At 29.9% G+C, this 7,674-nt stretch overlaps 1 long non-coding RNA gene across 1 annotated transcript; it reads right to left on the bottom strand.

Annotated features, from left to right (window-relative positions):
- Positions 1-84: 84 nt before the first annotated feature.
- Positions 85-3,858, bottom strand: LOC107948482 (uncharacterized). Its single transcript, XR_001697414.2, has 2 exons — positions 1,386-3,858; positions 85-243 (listed from the first exon to the last, which is right to left on the bottom strand). It is a non-coding gene; the product is annotated as an uncharacterized lncRNA (long non-coding RNA).
- Between the last annotated feature and the right edge of the window lie 3,816 nt (positions 3,859-7,674).

Genomic DNA, 7,674 nt, shown 5'->3' with positions numbered 1-7,674 from the left:
TCAACATTCATAACCAAACATACTATTATCTTCTAATTATACTAATAAAATTTACCATTCAACACCACATAACATAGTCACAAATACTAAATAACTTTTCATATCTTATAAACATCTAATGTTAACTTTCTTACAGCAAAACCTTTATACATGCCACAACCAAAAAGAAATATAAAAACTACCAAGAGTAAATGGATAGTGTGAGCTTTGATGTCAATCTTTTGAGCCATCTACAACCGTTAACTACAAAATGACATGAGAAAATTTCATTAAGTTTAAATGGCTTAGTAAGATCATAGGGTAAAATCTACTTGAATTACTTTTAGTAAAGAAATCACTTAAATATTATAACATGATAACTAAAATTCTCAACTACTTTGTCTATAAGTTTTCAAGATCTCTTCATATCATTTAATCAAGTTCAAAATTATCCAGTTCACCTACTCGAACCTCATACATTTTCAGAGGCATCATAGATGCAAAATAGGGGCAACGAAGCGCAGTCAGGGGCACAAATGTGCTATCAGGGGCACCAAAGTGTATTCAGGGGCACTAATGTACTATCAGAGGCACCGAGGTGCAATGAAATCACTTCACATTTCCGTATTCATATTAAAACTTATTACAATCTCATCCAATACATTTCATATCCAAGAAACACTATTAATACCTACTTCTTAATTTCATGTATATATATATAAATATGATACTTGCATTCCTAACAATTATACTCACATGTACATTCAGAGAGATCAACTAACAGGATAATATCGACATAAATTACAAGTGAATCACATTGAATAGTAAATAATTACGAACTTACCTTGGCTAAATTGTAGAATTTACAGAAGTTTAAGAACTATTCTGCTATTTTTCCTTCCCCTGTATATCAACAGAATCTTGATCTAAAATATAATTTATTTCATTTATTAGCTTAAATTTCATATGTTAATAAATTCTAAAATTTGAACCCTTCTATTTACAAAAATTACATAGTTGCCCCTAACTTTCTCACTTTATGCAATTTAGTCCCTTATCCCGAAAATCATCAAATTATCCACTTTTGAAAATAAAAACATCTAGCTAATATGTAAGGCTACAAAACAAACCCTAAAATATCACTATTTCACAATTATACCATGAGATTTTTAACATTTCAACTATTTAATCCTTTAACTAAAACTAACAAAAATCAATTTACAAAACAGTCCAAAATCACAACCAAGACTTCAAACTCATCATTAACATCAAGAACAATCAATATTCATTAATGGTAACATTCAAAATTTTAACAGTTTCAAAAATAAAGATTCGGGTTAGTAGGACCTAGTTGCAACGATCTCAAAAATATAAAAATTACAAGAAACAAGTTGGAAATTACTTACATGCACAGAGCTATGGTGGCCAAACCTTCAAGCACCAAAAATGGTGTATTTCCCCTATTACAATCGGTGATGAAGAAAACAATAAAGATGATAACATAATTTGTTATCTTTTGTTTTTATGGTAATTATTAAATTACCATACTACCATTTAATAAAACATTCATTTAAGCTTAAACAATACCCATTACCATCCATTAACTTGTTTTATAGAATAATTTTCCATATAATCCTCCCTTAAATAATAATTAATCCATCTAATCACTATAATTCAATTGTAGCTAATTTTACATCTTTTACAATTTGATCATTTTTAATTAATTGACTAACTAAACATTAAAATTTCATCACCAAAATTTAATATGACCCTAGTGTAACTTTATAAACATTAACTAAACCATAAAACACAACTTCACATGTCAAAATGTGGTCTTGAAACCATCGTTTCTGATACCACTGGAAAACGGGATATTACATGGTATGTGTGGAAGTTTTGGCATTAAACTTATAAGTTATAGATTTAACATTCTTGGTCAATATTAGATTATTGAAGAATGTACTTGGTTTGTGTAATGGATTATGTTTGGTCACTTTCTACCTTGACATAAATTGAGTTGAACTTTGGTGTTGTTTCATGTTTGTGATGGTGTCTTATGGCATATTAGTTAGAACTAGGAAAATGACATGTTTTTGGTATGCTTTTGTGTATTTTGAACAAGTATAAAGATTGATTAAGTGCTTACTTTTGGTATATCTATGAATTTAGTTTTGTAACTTGCATTATAGGGTACCTATTGGCACGCATGGGATAACACAGTCGTGTGTCACACTCGGGCATTTAACATGGTTGTGTGCTCTATATTGATTGGGAAGTTTTGGATTCACACGATTATAGTTTGTCACACGAGCTGGTCACACGCTCGTGTGGTACTATTCATTTGTTCAATAAAGTTTGGCACACGGTCTTAGTCTATTACATGGTCTAAGACATAGCCATGTGCATTTTAGTTGAAAACTTTGCATTTAAGTCCACAGGGCTCCAATTTGTTACACATCTTATCGACACGGCCTGTGACTCCATCCTTGCACGACGTCAGTTTGTTGCATAGCTTGGCGACATGGTCGTGTGATTCAAGTACACATGTCCATAGTCTATCACACGGCCTGGATACATGGCCGTGTGACCCTTATTTTTTAATTTTTCCCACTTTTTGTTAAGTTTTCTAATAAGACCCTATTTGATACCAGTTTAGTTTGAGAGGTTTCATAAGCTCGTTGAAGCTCGGAATTGTATGATAATTATATTTAGTTTGAATGTTGAGATATGGTGAATGATTTATTGAAATTTTGAATTAATTCACATGTTCTTGTTCATATTTATTACTGTAACATCCCATAATTCGATTTTGGAAACGGAGACAAGTGAAGGGTGTTACAACTGCTTTGCGTGTATGCTATTTTCGTAGACCATCCTTTTATGACTATCAGACTTACTATTTACATTTCATGCAACATGCACTCCTTATCTTACACATATGTCCCTCTTTTTCCCACATACTCCCTTCTTTATGCTAACTTCTTATCTTCATACCACTATCAAATCTATTTACCATTTATCACCTTCATACCCCCTAACATCCTTCTTTTTTTTCGAACATACACGTGTTCCTAGAAGGTCAGGTTTTCACTAGCCACGGTTTGCAGCAGAGTGCCATATTGGGGGCAAAACATATTATCATGTATCTTTTTTTCATCACAATATGCAACATCCCTCCGTTGCCTTCTTATACTAGTCTGGATACAAAGCTTGTGCACCAATGAAGGAGTATTTACACTATGTATATACACTAGATTTCTAGGTTTGTCAACAATTTATACCTTTGTATGCATTGACTCCTTAAATGCATTTCCTTAGCCACGAGCACCAGAACCAATGGACAAAGGAACTTACTTGGTTGTTCAGTGATAAAGGTTGATCAGTGGAATGCTGCAGTATCGACAAAGTTCAATAAAGTACTTCACCATGAAGTTACCAACCTTACCCTATCTAAGTCTCGCAACTTAGGCAGTCTTCGCCAGCGTAGTCTACCAAACAGAACTAGTTCACCTAATGAGGGTGTGATAGAAAATGCCTAAAATATTTCAAGATATTTGATTTAAAGAGGGGAGATATTTCGAAAAGTGCCCAAAAATGACCTAAAAGTTTGTGACACGAATCTACCAGAAACCTAGAAAATTATTTCAATTCATTAATAGTACTTTTGTATTTTTTTCTTTTATGTGAATTTTGCCCTATAAATACAAAGTTTTAGGTTTAGAATGAGAAAGCCACATATAGCCACCTTAGTAGAGCTAATCATGGGCTGGGCGGCCCGGCCCGGCCCGAAGGCCCGCCCGAAAATTGGGAGGGTTTGGGTAAAAATATAGGCCCGAAAAATGGGCTTGGGCAAAAAAACGAGGCCCGTTTAGAAAACGGGTCGGGCCTCGGGTAAGGGTTTTTTGGCCCGGGCCCGGCCCGAATTATATATTAATATATATATTTATTTTATTTTTAATTATTTTAAATTTTTAATATAACCATTTTTTATTTTATTATTAATTTGTGTATTGTTTTAAGAATTGTTTTAGTATTATTTTTATTTGTTTTAATATTTGTTTTTATGTTTTTAAATATATTTAATTTATTATATTTTTAAACTTTTTTATTTAATGAAATAAAAAAATTTAATATAGGCCGGGCCGGGCCGGGCTCGGGCTTAGTAATTTTATTTCGGGCCGGGTTTGGGCAAAATTTTAGGCCCATATTTCGGGTCGGGCCGGGCCCGGGCCTAGTAGATGGGCCTAAAAATTTATATGGGCCCGGCCCGAACCCGGCCCGGCCCGGCCCATGATCACCTCTACACCTTAGTATTGTTTTATTAATTTTTTTATTTTCTTTTACATGATTTTCCAAACTTTTTTTTCTAGCTAAGGAGATCTCAACATTTTGATTCTCCAAGTTTATTACATCTAATTTCTTCTTAATATTTTCTTTATTCTTTGGTATTTGCGTATCTTTTGTTTTAATTTTAAATATTTAGGTTTGTTGAATATAAAGCTCGTATTTGATAACTTGAAATATTTGTCTAGTCCATTAGAATTTTTAAATTTGTAATTGTTTTATTATTTTAATACTTGTGACGAATAACATAGTTGTGTATGTTGAAGTATGCAATTGATTGTGAATATGTGATCTAATCTGAATGAAACCTGTTTGTGTGTGTTTGTTGGTTAGAATTGGATCTCTCTAATTCTTAATACTATTAATAAACCGAATCCTAGCGCTTCGTTACAAGGTTCTTTGCTAATAAAAGAAATAATTTCAGTGAGTGTACTTTTAATTGTCGAGAAGATAATGAGAGATTGATCGTTAGACACTTTGTTGGTAACTATAACTAATTTATCATGGAACATTGAAAGTTATTTTTGCATTGATAATTAAACCTATGAATCAAAACTGATATTCTATATGTTACTAAGGATCCGTTTGTTTATATGTAAAAGGTTTTACGGAAAATATTTTCTGCATTTTCCTGTGTTTGTTTCACAGAAAATAGTTTGGTCAACGGAAAATGACTTACAAATCAAGGTAAAATAAGCCCTTTTTCTTGTAAAAAGACTTAATCTTTTGAAAAACGTAAGTCATTTTCTGAAAAAGAGCTCATCTATAAATAATTTTATTTTTATATAAAAATTAACTTATATCAAGCTTGATAATAAATTTTATTTTTATTTTTGAAAATATTTAAAATATTATATTTTTCAATATTATTAAACATACATATTTAATTATTTATATTTAGTCATATAATAAATTATTAATATAATAAATATAATTTATTATTTTCATAAATTATTTAATATTTTAATTTTATTTTAATAATTAATTTTAAATAATATTATTCACATATTATTGAAAATATTCAATATTAATATTTTAATAATAAATATTTATTACAATTATAAATATATTAATAATAAATGTTTTGTAGTATAAAGGTTAAAATATGTCATAAGTCTATATACACTTCACAGATTTGTAATTTAGTCTTTGTACTTTTATTTTCAAAAATTTAGTCCCTTTTATTTTTCAAATTTGAAAATCAAGTTCAATTGTTGACATCGTTAATTTGTTTTGTCAATTTTGTTAATGTCACATTTTTAAATAAAAATACTCATTTAGTAGTCATATAATTAAAAAAATGATATTGTAATGAATCTGAATTTAACATAATATTTTTAATATATGCAAAAATAATGTAAAATATAAAATTTTAGATAAAAATAAATTCAATTAAACAATAAAAAAATAAGAAAATCTCAAATGTATGTTTGTTTAATTGAAAACAACTTTTATGAAATATTTTTAAGAAATCTACCAAACAACAGAAAATATTTTACACAGATTCATCCAAACACCAGAAAATATTAGTTTTTCCAGAAAAGTAAATTATTTTCCGGAAATCATTTTTCAAAAGTCATTTTCATTGAAACAAATGGAGCTTAAGTTCTTATCATATTGAAATTCTTATATTTTATTTTGCGATCTCTTTTTACATAATTGTTATTTTAATTTCAAAATCCCTTTTATATTTATTTTACTTGTTTTTACTAAACAAATAATATTATTTTTACTCTTTATAGTTGCTATCTACAAATATTAATATTATTAAGTATAATTTATTTTTGTTAGTTTCAACACCCATGATGCCAAAAATTCCTATATTACCCCTTCTAAACGTGGTTGGAATATACGCCATATTACACAAATTTTTGTTCTTCTATTCTAAGTCGTTCTTATTTGCAAATAAGAATTTCACCAATTGAAAAATGAATCTTTACATTATTATCCTCTTTTTTCTACATTCGCAATTATATTTACTCTTTTATGGGTTCATTTTTTTTACTCATTATGTTACTTGCTTTTCATTACTACTTTTTACAATTTATATTATAATTGTTTTTACTACACAACAAATCTATAATTTTAATCTTCTCATACCATAAACTTTTTTAATATTATATAAATAATATCGTTACTCGTTAAACTAACTTAAAGATAATACACCGATATCACCAACTTAATATGTAATACAATTAACTCATCCTACATCAGAAGCGCCACCTTGAGAATGATATGATAAATGGTGCCTTCTTTATTCAACTAGGAAGACCAATCTAAAGGGTTGACAAGCAACATGTGATAACATCAAAACCTAAGACATGCAATCAAGCTCATTGCTCTTGCTTTTCACTCCCTCTCAACTGGTTTAAGGCCGCTTTTAGAGAATATATTTCTAAGGGTAAAGTACATCGATAGTCACTCAAATTTAATTAAAATAATAAAATAGTTACTAAATTTTGAAAAGTTATAACTCAGTCACTAAACTTTAGAAAAATAATAAATCAGTCATCCGTAACTATTTTTCGTTACGTCTGTAACAAAAAGCTGAGTTGTCATCCCACGGTGTAAACGACCCCAATTTAAGAACCTCAGCTGGGTTGGGTAGTAGAAGAATAAGAGAAGAAAAAGAGATGTCAATCGTATTCTGTCTTTGTAGCTTCGGCCGTCCATTGCGGCAACCACTGGTTACGATTGTCAGTAAGCCTAGAAACTTCCCAAGTTTGACAACAACATTCCTTTTGAACTTGTAAACCCCAAAGTTACCTTAGATTTTTCAAAATCAACACCGAAATCTCTAGATCTAAGCCCTAATTCTACTGTTTCTAGCACTTTAACCACCACTTTCTCATATATAAGATTTCAAGTTTCCTTTTCAATTGTTGTTTTGGGGGTGTTTTTAGTAGTTGCCGACTTATGACACATTTCCCCTCCTTTTTTTATTCCCTCTTTAGTTCCAAATCTTAATAGCTAAATAAAATCTACTTCAGTTTGGTGTATGCCATTGTTCACCTTTTCATTTGTTTTTCTCTATTGTTTTCTTATTCTTTGTTGTTCATTTCATAGGGGGTTTTGGTTTTGACCAACCAAGATAGAAGCATCTTTCTTGACCATGTTTGCTTATAAGATTCCTTTTTAAGATTATTTTATCATCTCTTTTGATTGGCTCTTTTAATTAAGGTATTAGTGCTATAATACGTACTACTAACTTTACTATGAGTTGTTTTAGGGCTTCCCATTTAAGTATGCAAAGGGGAAAAGGGTTATACTTGAGACTTGTGGCAAATCTCTATAATTGGCTTGTCCATATTCACTTTTTCTTGTATGCATAATTGTATTACCAATGACAAT

The sequence above is a fragment of the Gossypium hirsutum genome, chromosome A04, assembly GCF_007990345.1.
Source record: "Gossypium hirsutum isolate 1008001.06 chromosome A04, Gossypium_hirsutum_v2.1, whole genome shotgun sequence".
NCBI lineage: Eukaryota > Viridiplantae > Streptophyta > Magnoliopsida > Malvales > Malvaceae > Gossypium > Gossypium hirsutum.
The sequence above is the reverse complement of the archived record's forward strand: the minus strand, read 5'-3'. Positions and strand labels throughout refer to the sequence as shown.